Here is a 17,961-nt window from a genome sequence, read left to right on the forward strand (position 1 = left end):
AACATTTAAAAGGCACCTGGATGGGTATATGAAGAGAAAGCGTTTAGAGAGATATGGGCCAAGTGCTGGCAAACTAGACTAGATTAGGTTATAATATCTGGTTGGCATGAATGAGCTGGATCGAAGGGTCTTTTTCCATGCTGTACATCTCTATGACTCTAACAGTCAATAACACGAGGTCCATCTTGTGAAGCAAGGAATTATGCTTGAACAGCAGAACTGAGGAAGGTAACATACTGGCTTCACTAACAATGCAAATGAGTGAGAGCAAACCAAGCTGAAAAAAGCAGTTTAACTGCTTCAGCACAGATTTACCGGAACATCAAGAACAATAATCTAAAGACAGAGTAAAGGTGTGGTGCACACAATTTCTGTATTATTTTGTTTCACTCATTTCACTCCCAGGTCCAAGCTCAGATGCTTGCAGAGATGAGCAGAGATGTGGGACACAGCAGGAAAATGTTAGATTGCTATTTAGGAATTGACAGGTTTCTTTGGGGTACAACGAGTGGTAAGAAAAACACTTGCAGCAAGCTAGAAAACACAGCCAGTGTAATGCTAGGCCCAGATTCATGAAAACTGTGTTGATGTTGGGGTCAGGATCACAATTAAGAGTTAACAGACATGGTATTATTACAAATGTATTCATGAATGACAGTTGTGATAAATCTACTGCTCAGTGTACACAACCTCGCCCAGCTAATCTTGAGAAGACTCTTTGTGATCAGGATTACAGCCCAGGAATAGTCCATTCAGCCCATCAGATCAATACTGCTGTTTATGTTCCACACCAGTCTCTTCGCTTCTTATTTTTCCCCAACAGCAAAACCACCTTTCCTTCCCCCTCAAGTACTTAATTATACACATGGCTTCAAAATGTTTGAATGGCTTACAGGAGACTGCGGCATTGTGGTAATTTCACTGGACTAGTAATAGAGGCCCAGGCTGCAGCAGCAGGGATGGGAGTTCAAACACCACCATGACAGCTGGAGAAATTTAAATTTCGGAACAAAAATAACCTGTAATGTAAAGCTAGTCCCAGTAAAACCCCGTCTGGCTGCTGAACGTCTGAGGGGGAAGGAAATCTGTCCGTCCTGACTTGTTTGGGCCTACTTGAGTCTCTGAGCCCACAACAACGGTCAAACCCCAGCTGTCCTCTGCAACAGCCCAGCAAGCCACTCAGTTCAAGGGCGACAGATACCAACATTGCAAGCAACGCCTACATCCCACAAAGGAAAACAAATAACAGCACATTCTTTCATAATTTAAAACACCTTTACTAGGTCATTTCTCAGTCCCCTCTCTTCTCGTTTGCGCAACCTTATCCCACTCTGAAAACTCCTGAAGGTCAACCACAATTCTTAACTCTCAGTCCCTTTGCACAATACAAACTGTAAAAACACTACAAAGTTCCTCAGATTTGTGTTACAAACCATGCAGAAAATATTCAAGGATCTGGAAAATACAAAAAGAGTGATTCAATGTTCAAAACCCTTATTTGCCCCTTACGTTTTACATCCACAGTAATCAAATTCATGAGAAGTAACATCCACCTTACTGGATATTGCTTTTTGAAGGCCTGAAATCAGTTACAACTAAAAAGCTTTCAGAGTAGGCTATCTCCTTCAACATGGAATAAAGTTCTGTACCAGATGTGGAAAATGTGTGCGATACTTATGCACATTGCTACATGAGGAGGACTGCATTGCAGTATAAAGATTGAAACAGTCATTGCATTATTTTGACAGTGAAGCTCTACCTATAAAACTAGTGATTGATATATAATCAATAAATGTTGCTTTAGCATCACAATTTTCATCTGAATGGAGCACTGGGAGGTACAGAATTTTCCGGAGACAATTATCTTGAAAGAATGTTAGTATTGAATACAGCTAGGGCAGTATTTCCCAGAAACAATTATCTTGAATGAACTTTAATATTAAAGCAGTAAATTGAATATTTGAAATTAGATCTTTAAAACTTCTGATATACAATATTCAAGTGCTCTTGCCGTCAAGCTTTCATCAGTACCCACAAATATCTTGTATTTTTAAACTGCTATGAATATTTTTGGAATCAAAATAGAAAACACTCAGCATTTTGACGAAAGACTTGACAGAAGTCCATAAAATCGTGATTGGGTTGAGAGTCAGAATCCTTTCTCCCCCAACCCAGAGTTGCAATATCTAAAAGGGAGCATGCATTTAAGATGAGAGGGAGAAAGTTAAAAAGGGCACGAGGGGCAAGTTTTTTTTAAAAAACACACAAACTCTGATAGGAGTCTTGAACATGCTGCCAGGAGTGGTGGTGGAGTGAAATACAACAGGAGCATTTAAGGGACTTTTAGATAAAACACATGAAAATGCAAAGAATGGAGGGATATGGACCAATGGCAGACAGGAGGGATTTGTTTAATTTGGCATCATGTTTGGCACAATATTGTGGGCTGAAGGGCCTGTTCCCATGCTGTACGGTTCTATGTTATATCTATGGAAAGAATTAACATTTGAGGATGATTATTTTCTAATCAGAACTGGAAATAGTTTGAGATTAATAAGATTTATGGAAGTGAACAGGGGAGGAGGGGGAACAACAAAAAGAAATGGTCCGCGATTGGGTAGGAGGCAGGAGAAATGAAACTCTAGTGGCCAGACAGGCAGTCCAGAATGATAAACTTTTGATGAATTTGATAAAATGGACCAGGACTAAAAACATGCCAGAAAACAGAACCCAGCCTTGATTGAAAAGTGACTGCATCAATCCACATGCTGCAGAATCCAGACACGCTGCAGCTACCCACAGAAAACAAACCTAGTAAACCTACAACGTCAAACCCAAATTTGGGTTTGAATAGGACAACGAAATGTCGCCCTCGGGACAATTGGGAGCGTCGAGTCATTCGCCAGACACAGAGGCATCTACCATCCTTATTTGGAGGAGGCTACATGTACCCAGCACCCGTGATAATGGACACCCAAGGGCCACCCTGTCACCAATGTGCCAACATCTAGTTTGGTCTGATTGACCAGGGTAATCGAATCTGATCAATCCATTGGCAGATCCTCAAGAATCGCCCAAAGGGGCACAAAGTCTTTGAAGGATAAGGACCTCCACAAAACCCCACTTAGCGAGGTAACTCCAGAATAACCACCAAAAGAGAAGAAGAGACCGAACCCCTCCCCCCACCATCACGAGACCCTGGGGAGAAGACTAGACATCACCACCACGTGGAGCCTACCCCAAGTTCTAGTGTGGTGTATACAATCGTACGAAGTTAAAGCATAAGATAGTTTGTAGTGTTGATCATTAGTGTATAGTATACTTTAATTATTCTAACATTGCGTCAAATAAATGAGTATTACTGTGTATCGGTATTAAGAATCAACTCAGTTCTTTTGCTGAATATAAGAAGTTAAACACACTGTGTGGCAGGCACAACATGATGAAGCAGACTTAGCGACATAAAGACAAAGCAGTGGTAATGGACTAGAGGAGATACGAGTAGCAAACTTAAGGTTAGACAAAAGCAACTACAAAAATCCAAACCAAAACCCAAAGATAAAAAGGAACAGAACAAAGACAGAGATTACTGAAACAAAACCAGAAGTTGCTGGCGAGTTGAGGGGGAGGGTCACTCCACAGATGCTGCCAGACCTACGGAGCTTTATCAGCAATTTCTATATTCGAACATCTGTAGTTCTTTTGGTTTTTAAACAGAGATTATTGAATGTGTTGAAATCAATTCTTAGATTATGTACAGTGTGGAAACAGGCCCTTCAGCCCAACAAGTCCACACTGACCCTCCGAAGAGTAACCCATCCAGACCCATTTCCCTCCGTCTAATGCACCTACCACTATGGGCAATTTAGCATGGCCAATTCACCTAACCTGCACATCTTTGAACCGTGGGAGGAAACTGGAGCACCCGGATGAAACCCACGCAGACACTGGGAGAATGTGCAAACTCCACACAGACAGACAGTCACCTGAGGCTGGAATTGACCCTGGTGCTATGAGGCAGCAGTGCTAACCACTGAGCTACCATCTCCACACAGACAGACAGTCACCTGATTGAACCTGGGACCCTGGTGCTATGAGGCAGCAGTGCTAACCACTGAGCTACCATGCCTCCCCAAGGCTGTAAAATCCCTAATTGAAAGATGAAGTGCTGTCTCTCAATGCGACTATATTCAATCCAGGGTCATTATGTTTTAGGACTACTTTTGTAAACGGTGATGACAATTATGAATCAGGTTAGAATGCAACAGGAACACCTTACTGCTGGAGTGGCAGCAGTTCAAAGGCCACACAAAAAAGGTATGGCATGCCATTGGAAACACAAATTGAAGAGTGCCCAATGTTTCCCAACAGAGCAATAGCTGCAAAAATAGCCAAGCACACTCAAATCTACAAGATTAGATTCTCAGTTTGAAACCCAAAATCAGTCTTCAAATATTGTATTAAACAAGATTTTTTTTAAAAAAACTGCATTTATATAGAAAAACAAACTGGGTGCAGTAGGTCATCAGACTCTGTCATTCAATAATGATCTGACTGCAACACCAAATCTGCACTCCTGTCTAAGCACACAAATCTGTCAGGAATGGAGAGATAAGTACCAAGAAATGGCAGAGGGGATTAGTTGAGAACATAGAAAATTACAGCACAGTACAGGCCCTTCCGCCCTCGATGTTGCGTCGACCTGTGGAACTAATCTGAAGCCTATCCTAAACTATTCCATTTTCATCCATGTGTTTATCCAATGACAATTGAAATGCCCTTAAAAGTTGCAGAGTCTATTACTGTTGCAGACAGTGCATTCTACGCCCCTTCTTCTCGGAGTAAAGAAACTACCTCAGATATCTGTTCAATATCGATCACCCCTCAATTTAAAGCTATGTCACCTCGTACTAGATGTCACCATCCGAGGAAAAAGGCTCTCACTGTCCACCCTATCTAAACGTCTGATTATCTTGTATGTCTCAATTAAGTCACCTCTCAATTTTCTTCTCTCTAATGAAAACAGCCTCAAGTTCCTCAGACTTTCCTCATAAGATCTTCCCTCATACTAGGCAACATCCTAGTAAATCTCCTCTGCACCCTTTCCAAGGCTTCCCATCCTTCCCAGAACTATGTGGCAACCAGAACCATACGCAATACTCCAAGTGGGGCCACACCAGAGAGTTTTGTACAGCTGCAGCATGACCCCGTGGCTCCGAAACTCAATCTCTCTGCCAATAAAAGCTAACAGTGCACACCTTCTTAAAAAATCTTTCAACCTGGATGGCAACTTTCAGGGGTCTATATACATGGACACAGAGATCTCTCTGCTCATCTACACTATCAAGAATCTTAGCATTAGCCCAGTACTCTGTATTCCTGTTACTCCTTCCAAAGTGAATCACCTCACATTTTTCTGCATTAAACTCCATTTGCCACTTTTCAGCCCAGCCCTGCAGCCTACATCCCTCTGTAACCTGCAACATCCTTCAGCACTATCCACAACTCCACCGACCATAGTGTCATCTGTAACTTACTAACTTATCCTTCTACGCCCTCATCCAGGTCGCTTATAAAGAGGACAACCAACAGTGGACCCAAAACAGATCCTTACAGTACACCATTAGTAACTGAACTCAAGGATGAAAATTTCCATTCAACCCTCGGTCTTCTTTCAGCTAGAAAATTTCTGATCATTTGACATCATGCTCATGTTCCTTTCACCCACTATCTTAATGAGGTCCTCTGTACCTTGGTCTTGAAGATATTCAAGGATTCTGCTGCCACCACCTTTTCAGGAACAGAGTTCAAAAGACTCACAAGCCTCAGAAAATAATCCCCATTTTAAATCTAAAACAAGGGTCACCATTTAAAATGGCTGACCCCTGATTTTTAAACAGTGACCTTTGTTTTAGACTCCCCCTCAAAAGGAGGCATTGTCTCCACATCAGATATGGAGGGAAATGTGCTGAAGAGTGGCAGATGGAGTTTAATTTAGATAAATGCGAGGTACTGCATTTTGGAAAGACAAGTCAGAGCAGGGCTTATACACTTAATGGTAAAAGACCTGGAGAGTGTTGCTGAACAAAAAGAGACCTTGGAGTGGAGGATTCATAGCTCCTTGAAAGTGGAATCGAAGATAGATAGGATAGTCAGAGTGTTTGGTATGCTTTCCTTCATTGATTGAGTATAGGAGTTGGGAAGTCATGTTGCGGCTGCACATGACATTAGTTAGGTCACGTTTGGAATGTTGTATGCAATTTTGGCCTCCCATCTATAGAAAAGGATGTGGTGAAACTTGAAAGGGTTCAGAAAAGATTTACAAGGATGTTGCCAGGGAGAGGCTGAATAGGCAATGGCTGTTTTCCCTGGAGTGTCTGAGACTGAGAATTTATAGGAGGTTTATTAAATAGTTAGAGGCATGGAAAGGATAAATAGACAAAGTCCTTTCCCTGGAGTTGGGGTAGTCCACAACTGGACAGCATACTTTAAGGGTGAGAGAGGAAAGATATAAAAGGGACCTAACACACAACTTTTTCCCCCACACAGAGTGGTGCGTGTATGGAATGATCTGCCAGAGGAAGTGGTGGAGGCTGGTACGATTACAATGTTTAAAAGGCATCTGGATGGGTATATGAATAGGAAGGGTTTAGAAGGATATAGGGCAAGTGCTGGCAACTGGGACTAGATTAGTTTAGGATTTCTGGTCAGCATGGATGAGTTGGAACAAAATATCTGTTTCTGTGCTGTACATGAAACTTGAAAGGGTTCAGAAAAGATTTACAAGGATGTTGCCAGGGAGAGGCTGAATAGGCAATGGCTGTTTTCCCTGGAGTGTCTGAGACTGAGAATTTATAGAGGTTTATTAAATAGTTAGAGGCATGGAAAGGATAAATAGACAAAGTCCTTTCCCTGGAGTGGGGGTAGTCCACAACTAGACAGCATACTTTAAGGGGGAGAGAGGAAAGATATAAAAGGGACCTAACACACAACTTTTTCCCCACACAGAGTGGTGCATGTATGGAATGATCTGCCAGAGGAAGTGGTGGAGGCTGGTACGATTACAATGTTTAAAAGGCATCTGGATGGGTATATGAATAGGTAGGGTTTAGAAGGATATAGGGCAAGTGCTGGCAACTGGGACTAGATTAGTTTAGGATTTCTGGTCAGCATGGATGAGTTGGAACAAAATATCTGTTTCTGTGCTGTACATCTGCTGTAAAACTTGAGAGGATTATTCAGAAGTCTAATAACAGCGGGGTAGAAGCTGCTCTTGAATCGACTGGCGCGTGTGTTTAAGCTTTTGTGCCTTCTGCCCGATGGAAGAGATGATAATTGGGGTCTTTGCTTGTCCACTGAAACGAGACCTGTAGATGGAGTCCGTGGATGGGAGGTTGGCTTGCGCAATGGTCCGGGCCATATTCACAACTTTCTGTAGCTTCTTATGGTCCTGGACAGAGCAGTTGCTGTACCCGGCTGGGACGCACCCAGATAGAATGCTTTCTATGGTGCATCTGTAAAAGTTGGCGAGGGTCCTCATGGACATGTCATATTTCCTTAGCCTCCTGGAAGAGGAGGCATTGCTGTGCCTTCTTGACCTTACTTATTCAAGCAACCAAAACACGCTGTGAAATAAATCTGTCCTCCCAGCTGTAACCCTATGGCAAAATCAAATCCATCCAAAGAGAATGTGACTAAGTAAGAAAGGCAGAAAATGCACAAGGTTAGTTCTAATCAAAGTTTGAGTGAGGTACGTTGTGCTCCTAAAAGACAGTGAAATTCTGTACGTATGCAATATAACCTGCAAAATCCATAGACAGTTTTTCAGTCTCTGCTTCCAAAGAACACCACACGAAACATCAATAATATCGAAAAGTCAACAAAAAGAATCTTTGAACATTTATGTTTTCCCCAAAGCCTTCACACCATGCTTAGAATGAGAATACACAGTCCTGTACAGAAAGATACTAAATCATTTATTCCTGACAATTCCAGTGTTTAAAAAAATGCCTTGGGGACGTCAAACATATGATTATCAAAATTCTTCACTGCAATTTGCATGAATATTACCCACTATATTAGTTACAGGAGTATCCACAACATTAAGTGATTTAAAAGGTCATAAAGAAACTATAATTACATCTTGAGCACAACTCTCAATATTAAATGTGTGGAACAGAGTCATAGAATTCTAGAGTAAACAGCACAGAAACAGGACCTTTTATACTGAATGATGCCGCAATCAGATGATTTCTGTTAATGGAAATGACTGATTATATTGCGTAATTCCAAAAAAAGAGACTGTGCCATATGCTCCCAGTGCAGCCAATTATTTCAAAAACTAGTCATCCATTTCTGCAGGACCAGGAGCAGGACTTGGCAAATGTTCCTTCCAACCAGGAATCTCAAACTTCCAAAGCTACAAAATGTTGCCAGGTTGAAACTCCAAAAATAAAAAAAAGGACCAAGTCTTTTTATAGATTCTGAACAAATAGTATCTGTAATTCTCCCTGCTGTAGTCAAGACTGATGCTTTCCAAAAACTTCAAACAATATTCCAAATTTGTAAAACTTTGTGAAAAGCTTCAATCTTTAAGCTTACTGTCATTTCCCATGCAAAAAGACAAGACAAACAACACAATAGCCATTTCAGAAATGCACTCCTCTATGCATATCATATTATCCCTACAATGTGGAAGCAGGGCATTCAGCCCATTAGGTCTACACCAACCCTCTGAAGAGCAGCCTAGACAGATCCACCTCTCTACCCTATACCTGTACCCCTTCTTTTCCCATGGCCAATCCACCTTGCCTGCACACATCTATAATTCAAAGACATTGTTGAACTAGAAAGGGTGTAAAATGTTCCAGCTCAATGGAGAATTTATCACAACTGTTAACTCATTTTAGATATTACGTATTTCTAGCGTCAGCAGTTTGTATTTCAATTCCCACCATCTGCTTTTATATTGGAGTTGAACTAACCAACAAATGTCAAATCAAGACAGTAAGAATAGACAAATTAAAATCTTCAAATTGAGCTGCATGGTCTGGATTGGATGACAGGTTTACAGGAGGGTGGAAAAATGCAAACTGATTCCTTCAAGCTTAAGAGACAGTTCTCAATGCAGCACAAATCAGTCATGATGACAAATGTGGCACGGTGGCACAGTGGTTAGCACTGCTGCCTCACAGCGCCAGAGACCCGGGTTCAATTCCCGCCTCAAGCCACTATGTATGTGGAGTTTGCACATTCTCCCAGTGTCTGCGTGGGTTTCCTCTGGGTGCTCCGGTTTCCTCCCACAATCCAAAGATGCGCAGGTTAGGTGAATTGGCCGTGCTAAATTGCCCATAGCATTAGGTGATGGGGTAAGTGTATGGAATGGGTCTGGGTGGTTGCGCTTTGGAGGGTCGGTGTGGACTTGTTGGGCCGAAGGGCCTATTTCTACACTGTAAGTAATCTAATCTCCAAACCAGAACAATACAGGTCTGCTGTAGTACCAGGTCTCTGATTTACTAAAATCCAGTACAAAAAAATGCTACTGCTTTGTTCACCAGGAACACAGCTATCTCCATAAGACCATAAGCCATAAGACATAGGAGTGGAAGTAAGGCCATTCGGCCCATCGAGTCCACTCCGCCATTCAATCATGGCTGATGCGCATTTCAGCTCCACTTACCAGCGTTCTCCCTGTAGCCCTTAATTCCTCTAGACAACAAGAATCTATCAATCTCGGCCTTGAAGACATTTAGCGTCCTGGCTTCCACTGCACTCCGTGGCAATGAATTCCACAGGCCCACCACTCTCTGGCTGAAGAAATGTCTCTGCATTTCTGTTCTGAAATGACCCCCTCTAATTCTAAGGCTGTGTCCACGGGTCCTAGTCTCCTCGTTTAGCTGAAACAATTTCCTAGCATCCACCTTTTCCAAGCCATGTATTATTTTGTACGTCTCTATTAAGTCTCCCCTTAATCTTCTAAACTCCAACGAGTACAATCCCAGTATCCTCAGCCGTTCCTCATATGTTAGATCTGTCATTCCAGGGATCATCCGTGTGAATCTCCGCTGGACACGTTCCAGTGCCAGTATGTCCTTCCTGAGGTGTGGGGACCAAAACTGGACACAGTACTCCAAATGGGGCCTAACCAGAGCTTTATAAAGTCTTATAAAGTCTCGAGGGTCTAGCAAGGCTGATATTTGAAGTTGCCATGATGGAATGCGTAGAAACAGATCCTTTACCTCCATGACTAAACACTCCCAATGAAGTGATATGAATAGGCACAGCCTGAAGTCAGTGCCAGCTAATTACAGAAGGAATTCCTGTGGATTGGACATCATCATCAATCCCAGTCATCTCTTTCCTGGTGGTCACTAAAAGAACATCCAGCAATGGAGGAAATTAAAGGCTCTGCTTTTTTTAAAAAAAACGTGCACAGTGATCATGTGTTAGATTCAAAATTTCTACATGCCAGATATCCCTCAGTAGTATTCACAAGTTAAAGAAAGTGCTAGTTTGTTAAAACACGTGTCTCGCTCCATGGAACACACTCTGCTGCTAAAACTGACATATGCATTAGGTTCAACCGTCCTTCATTCTCACTTCACTTGCTGATCAGCTCAGTCTTTGGAGCTGTAATCCTCATTTGTATCTTGGTATGGTTAACAAATTTATCCATCATGCATTCAGACCCTTCAAGTTATCAACACAGATTAAAAGTCAAGGCTCCAGCGGTGCTCCTCTAATCATCTATTAGTAACAACTTGTCATTGAAAGAGACCCACCTATGCTTACTTTCTTCTTCCTGTTTATCCTGTCCATGCCCCTCATGATTTTATAAACCTCTATCCATGCTGCTATTACCCACCCCCCATACTATGAGCTCCTACAGAGTCATTGTCATTGGACACAGAAACAGTCCAACTAGTCCATACCAAACATAATCCAAAATTAAACTAGTCCCATTTGCCTGTTCTCGGCCCATATCCCTCCAAAACTTTCCTATTCACGTACTTATGTGTCTTTTAAATATTTTAATTGTCCTCACATCCACCACTTCCTCAACCATCGCTGTAACACTAAATCAAAAGCCCTTGGAAATTCAAGTACTGCACATCTGCACGTTCCCCTTTAAACAGCTTGCTTGTTACTATCTCAAAGAACTCTTACAAACTGGTTAAGTACAAATTTCCGTTTCACAAAACCATACTTGAAAAGTGGGTGCCCACAAGATATGGAGGTAGAAGGTAACCATTCAGCCCATGTTTGGCTCTGTTATTCAAACAGATCACGGCAGATATGGGATTGGGATCTTAGCAGTCAGTAATGTAGCTTTCATTGACTGGGTCAGATCATATGTATCAAATTGCACAATCCATAAAAGAATCTGGTCAGAGAGTCAAAGTCACAGATGTGCAGCAGGAAAACAGACCCTATGGTCCAACTGTCCATGCCAACCAGATATCCTAACCTAATCTAGTCCCATTTGCCAACACTTGGCCTATATCCATCTAAACCCTTACTATCTATATACCCATCCAGATGCCTTTTAAATGCTGTAATTGTACCAGTCTCCACTTACTCTGGTAGTTCATTCCATACACGCGCCACCTTCTGCATTAGAAAGTTGCCCCTTAGGTCCCTTTTATATCTTTCCCCTCTCACCCTAAACCAATGCCGTCTAGTTCTGGACTCCCCCACCCCAGGGAAAAGACCTTGCCTGTTTATCCTGTCCATGCTCCTCATGATTTTATAAACCTCTATAAGGTCATCCCTCAGCCTCCAATGCTCCATGGAAAACAGCCCCAGCCTATTCAGCTTCTCCAATAGCTCAAACCCTCCAACCCTGGAATCATGTTTGGATTTTCAACAAAGTTTGGCCGTCTTTGGTCATGTGAAATTTATTTTTCTTCAGAACATATTTAAATATATAGAGGAAGAAATATGCCATTGAAATTCCTGCTGGATATCCAATTGTTTTGTAGTCCCAAATTTTTCAACACTTATCCCTCTGGTGATTAAGTAAGTCTGACAACTCGACAAAGTGTCGACAGGTGGTAGGAAGAGGATACCTGGAGAAGGGGAGTGTGCTTCCTGTTGGAGAAAATGTCATTAACCGACAAATGAGCCAATCCTTCAATCAACCATTGCCACCCACAACTTATAAGCCATGACCTAGCCATAATACATCAAGGAGAATGCGGATTGATGATGAAAATGATCATATTGCCAGGGGTAGAGGGTTTGAGTTATAGGAAGAGGCTGGGGCTGATTTCTCTGGCGGTCGGAGGCTGAGGGATGAAGTTATAGAAGTTTCTAAAATCACGAGGGGCCTGGATAGAGTGAGTAGCCAAGGTATCTTCCCCAGGATAGTGAGGTCCAAAGCTAGAGAGCATAGATTGAAGGTGTGAGGGGAAAGATTTAAAAGGGATCTAATGGACAACTTTTTCACACAAAAGGTGGTGTGTGTACGGAATGAGCTGCCACACAACATGAAGGAGGCTGGGGCTGAAAAACGTGTTGCTGGAAAAGCGCAGCAGGTCAGGCAGCATCCAAGGAGCAGGAGAATCGACGTTTTGGGCATAAGCCCTTCTTCAGGAATGAGGAGGGTGTGCCAAGCAGGCTAAGATAAAAGGTAGGGAGGGATAGGCGTTGGGAATACGATAGGTGGAAAGAGGTTAAGGGGAGGGTGAAGGAGGCTGGTTCAATTACAACATTTTAAGTGTGTATGGATGGGTATATGAATAGGAAAGATTTAGAGGGATATGGACCAAATGCTGGCAAATAGGACTAGGTTAGGACAGCGCAGGCGGCTGAGTGATTAGCACTGCCACCTCACAGCACCAGGGAACTGGTTCGATTCCAGCCTCGGGCGACTCTCTGTGTGGAGTTTGCACATTCTCCCTGTGTCTGTGTGGGTTTCCTCTGGCTGCTCCAGTTTCATTCCGCAATCCATCGATGTGCAAGTTAGGGTGGATTGGCCATGCTAAATTGCCCCTAGTGTCCAGGAATGTGCAGGCTAGGTGGGTTAGCCATGGGAAATGCAGGGACACAGGGACGGGTATGGGTGTAATGCTCTTCAAAAGGATCAGTGTGGGCTCAATGGGCCGAATGGCCTGCTTGCACACTGTAGGGAATTCTACGATTAATTTAGGGTATCTGGTTGTCTTGGAAGAGTTGGACCAAAGGGTCTGTTTCCGTGCTGTACATCTGTGACTCTATTTACCCATCACACTTAATATCAAGTTTCAGCCATTGTGAAGCTGCTTAAACCTCTAGCTAATTGACAACCAAGATGGATGGCATGGTGGCTCAGTGGTTAGCGCTGTTGACTCACAGAGCCAGGGACCCAGGTTCAATTCCAACCTCAGGTGACTGTCTGTGTAGAGATTGCACATTCACCCTGTGTCTGTGTGGGTTTCTTCCAGGTGCTCCAGCTTCCTCCCAGGTTAGGTGAATTGGCCATGCTAAATTGTCCATTGTATTCAGGGATGTGTAGGCTATGTGCATTATTCAGAGGGGAAAAAAAAGCAATGAAGTAAGGGTGAACGAAATGTGATCTAATATACATCAGAACCTTCAAAAGATTCCACTCTTGTGCGACTGTCTGTGAGGAGTTTGCACATTAGATTAGATTCCCTACAGTGTGAAAACAGGCCCTTTGGCCCTACAAGTCCACACCGACCCTCCGAAGAGCAACCCAGCCAGACCCATTCCCCTACCCTATATTTACCCCTGACAAATGCACCTAACAATATGCGCAATTTAGCATAGCCAATTCACCTGACCTGCACATCTTTGGATTGAGAGAGGAAACCAGAGAACCCAGAGGCAACCCGCACAGACATGGGGAGAATGTGCAAACTCCACACAGACAGTCGCCCGAGGTGGGACTTGAACTTGGGCCCCTGGTGCTGTGAGGCCATAGCGCTGCTGTGAATTCTCCCAGTGTCTGCGCGGGTTTCCTCCGGGTGCTCCGGATTCCTTCCACAATCCTAAAATGTGCAGGTTAGGTGCATTGACTATGCTAAATTGCCCATAGTGCGCAGGAATATGCAAGCTAGGTGAATTAGCCACGGGAAATGCAGGATTACAGGGATACAGTAAAGGATTGGTTCTGAGCAGGATGGTCCTTAGAGGGTCGGTGTGGACTCTACAGACGCAAAGGCCTGCTACCACACTGTACGATATTTGCAGTATACAATATAGTCTGTGTTTATCTCATGATCACTAAATGAGCTTCATGTCCCTATTTAATTATTAACAAACTTAGTTATTATAGACTGGTAAACCAGCTTGAGCTCAAGAGCTACCAATTTGAAGTGAACGACGTGGTGAGGTAGACTGTGTCCAATCATGAAATCAGCCGATCATTTCAAATCCTTTAAAATAAATTCAGCGGGGTTTTTTCTCATTGAAGGTATCTATTTCAGTTTCCAGCCATCAGAAACCACATCATAAAAGAGATGATCAAGAGTTAGTTAACAATAAAAAGGTTTGTATATTAAGATAAAGCAAGAATATAAAGCAACTCTCCCAAAGAGGAAGACTGTTTGAAAATCTTGTGAAGTGCAAATTCTGCTGAGCAAGACATGACTCAGACTGCCTGAATGAATTCTGAAACCCTCACAAACTGGTCAGTCCTCAAGTGTGGACATAGTAATCAAATTTAAGAGAATCCTGGGCACAGTGGCTGTGTATTTGCCAAGTCATCTTTCACTCTTCCTAGAAAGAGAGCTACCATGGCCCAGTATTTATATATTAATGCTTTCCAGCCACTTTAACTGGCTTCAACCTCAGCATAGACAGAGATCAGAGGACATTAAACAAACATTGGTTGTGGTGGTGGGGCAGCGGCTGAGTGGGGGTGGTGGTTACTTTGACCTGCATCATCCATGTAAGTGATCCTCATGGCTCAACAAGCAAGTGACAGAGCCCATACTCATCAGGAGAAACCTCATCTCAAAATTCACTTGGTGCCAACTTTCTAAAGTCTGATCAACAGCAAAAATTGTGCTAGAAGGAGAGAAGCAGAAGTGGTCTTCATTTCAGACTCTACCTAATGGACAGTAACAAAAGCAAAGCACTATGGAAGAGTAGAGAATGGAAATAAAACATTTTTAAGGAAGGCTGGAGAAACTCAACATATCTGGTTGGATCTGTAAACACAGGGTCAGAGTTAACACAGAGTCCAAGATGTAATGAACTTTGAAACAAAGCTTCTCCACAGATGCTGTCATGTGTACGGAGTTTCTCCAGCATTTTCTGAATGCTTCATAAACAAATAGCCTAAGACTACGGACGAGGTATGCACATGAACCCAGTTCAGGTAGAAGGTCAAAGCCTGAAGAAACTTGGCATAAATGGAAATGATGGTGAAACAGGACCATTACATCAAGGCAAGAGAAGCAGAGGGCAACTGCTCACCAAGAGGAAGACAGACATCTACTGTAAAAGAACAGATAAAAATACTTCAAAACTGGGCTGCACCGTGGCTCAGTGGTTAGCATTGCTGCCTCACGCCACCAGGAGCTGGGTTCAATTCCACCCTGGGGTGACTGTGCAAACTCCCCATATTCTCCCAGTGTCTGCAAGGGTTTCCTCCTACAATCCAAAAATGTGCAGGTTAGGGTGGATTGGCCATGTTAAATAGGCCTGGAAATGTGTTGCTGGAAAAGCGCAGTAGGTCAGGCAGCATCCAGGGAACAGGAGAATCGACGTTTCGCGCATAAGCCCTTCTCCTGAAGAAGGGCTTATGCCTGAAACGTCGATTCTCCTGTTCCCTGGATGCTGCCTGACCTGCTGCGCTTTTCCAGCAACACATTTCCAGCTCTGATCTCCAGCATCTGCAGACCTCACTTTCTCCCCATGTTAAATAGGCCACAGTGTTCAGGGGTGTGCAGGCCAGATGGATTAGCCACAGGAAGTGCCGGGTTACAGGGATACGGTAGAGGGACTGGATCTGGGTGGGATCCTCTTTGGCGGGCTGGCCTGCACTCAAATAGCCTGCCATAGGGATTCTATGGCTCTATAAAAATGGGAGAGGCGGAAAAATAAATATTCTCTCACCTTTTTGAACGATGATTTTATTATTACATGTTCAGGAGTGCCAAGCATGAACTTTTCCATTAGAACATCCAAGCAAATAGTCAGAATTTCTTCACATAATTCAGTTTATTTTGTTAACCATAGAATTTTACATGAGAGAAGGCGGCCATTTGACCCAGTGTGTCTGTACCGGCTCCTAAAAGAACTATTCAACAAGTCCCATTCTCTCGCCAGTCTCCATACCCCTCTAAGCTGAAAATGTGTTGCTGGAAAAGTGCAGGTCAGGCAGCATCCAAGGAACAGGAGAATCGACGTTTCGGGCATAGGTCCTTCTTCAGGGCTTCCTGAAGAAGGGCTTATGCCCGAAATGTCGATTCTCCTGTTCCTTGGATGCTGCCTGACCTGCTGCGCTTTTCCAGCAACACATTTTCAGTTCTGATCTCCAGCATCTGCAGTCCTCACTTTCTCCTCCATACACCTCTAAATTTGTCACTTTCAAATAGATATATTATATCCAGCTCTCTTATGAAACCGTCTATGAAATCTACCTCTATCTCTCACAATTCCTAACAACTGAGTAAAGTTTCTCCTTTTCTCATCCTTCACTCTTTTACAGAGTCTTGTAATTGTGACTCCTAGTTACTGGTGGAGTCAGGATATCCTTCTTTACCCTGTCAGAGTTGTTCAGAACTTTGAACACCTCAATAAAAGGTCAAATTCTCTGCTCCAAAAGGAGAATAAGCCAGATTTCTCTAATCTCGCTTTATGTTCAAAATTCCTCATTCCCAGTATCATTCTTGTAAACCTCCTTTGCACTTTCCCCAGCATTTTAACGTCTGTTCTGAAACAAAGATGCCAGAACTGAAGCCAATACTTCAAATGTGATCTGGCCAATGATTTGTAGAGGTGTAGCATCATAGAGTCAGAGGTGTACAGCACAGAAACAGACCCTTCAGTCCAACCCGTCCATGCCAAACAGATATCCCAACCCAATCTAGTCCCACCTGCCAGCACTCGGCCCATATCCCTCCAAACCCATCCAAATGTCTTGTAGCATCACTTCCTTGCTTTTATACTCTGTGCCTCTATTTATAAACTCACAGATCTCAAGAGCCACCTTCACACCTGTCTCAATTTGCCTGGCCATTTAGTTCAGTAATTAGAACTTCTTGAAGGTGATGCCTTCAACTATAACTTGCCAATCATTCATGAGGGTTTCACAACTGGCAAGTGGCTTAACCAACTTGGACTAGGCAGGTGTGGAAGTGTGACAACCTTGAAGAATAAGGCTGCATTCTCAACTCCTTGGTAGTTGTGACAACAAAAACACGGGCAGTTCCATGGCAATATACTGCTTGCACGTCATGTACCCACTTACCTGCCTTTTGTTCTATATATAGCGTTGCTGAATCACCATGGTCTTACCAAACATGGTCACTGTGACGTGGAAGAAACAGGGTACACATCTTCCAACACACTGCAGGAACCAAAAAAGTGTGGATCAATATTCCATTATTACGTCATTTGTGTAAGAATTCAAATGTACATTTAGAATGTATAGAATTTAGGATGTAGGTTTGCTCACTGAGCTGTAGGTTTCATATCCAGACGTTTCATTACCTGGCTAGGTAACATCATCAGTGGCGACCTCCAAGTGAAGCGAAGCTGTTGTCTCCTGCTTTCTATTTATATCTTTCTCCTGGATGGGGTTCCTGGGGTTTGTGGTGATGTCATTTCCTGTTCATTTTCTGAGGGCTTGATTGATGGTATCTAGATCTGTGTGTTTGTTTATGGCATTGTGGTTGGAGGCATAGAGTTCACCAAAGGAGGAAGAAACCGACAACAAACTCACATTCCTGGACGTCACAGTCGAAAGAAAGGACAACGGAGAACTACAAACCTGCGTATACAGAAAAC

At 43.0% G+C, this 17,961-nt stretch overlaps 1 protein-coding gene across 2 annotated transcripts in view; it reads right to left on the bottom strand.

Annotated features, from left to right (window-relative positions):
- Nucleotides 1-17,961, bottom strand: part of rhbdf1a (rhomboid 5 homolog 1a (Drosophila)) — a 359,396-nt gene that overhangs the window by 307,399 nt on the left and 34,036 nt on the right. Inside the window, exon 1 of one of the 2 annotated variants that reach the window (XM_043711147.1) lies at nt 17,423-17,507. The exons of the other annotated variant lie outside the window; for it this stretch is intronic. The gene's annotated coding sequence lies outside the window, so the exon portion shown is untranslated. Of the gene's footprint in view, nt 1-17,422; nt 17,508-17,961 lie in introns of those variants that run through there. 2 annotated transcript variants of the gene reach the window in all.

Source organism: Chiloscyllium plagiosum, chromosome 21 (genome assembly GCF_004010195.1).
Source record: "Chiloscyllium plagiosum isolate BGI_BamShark_2017 chromosome 21, ASM401019v2, whole genome shotgun sequence".
Lineage (NCBI taxonomy): Eukaryota > Metazoa > Chordata > Chondrichthyes > Orectolobiformes > Hemiscylliidae > Chiloscyllium > Chiloscyllium plagiosum.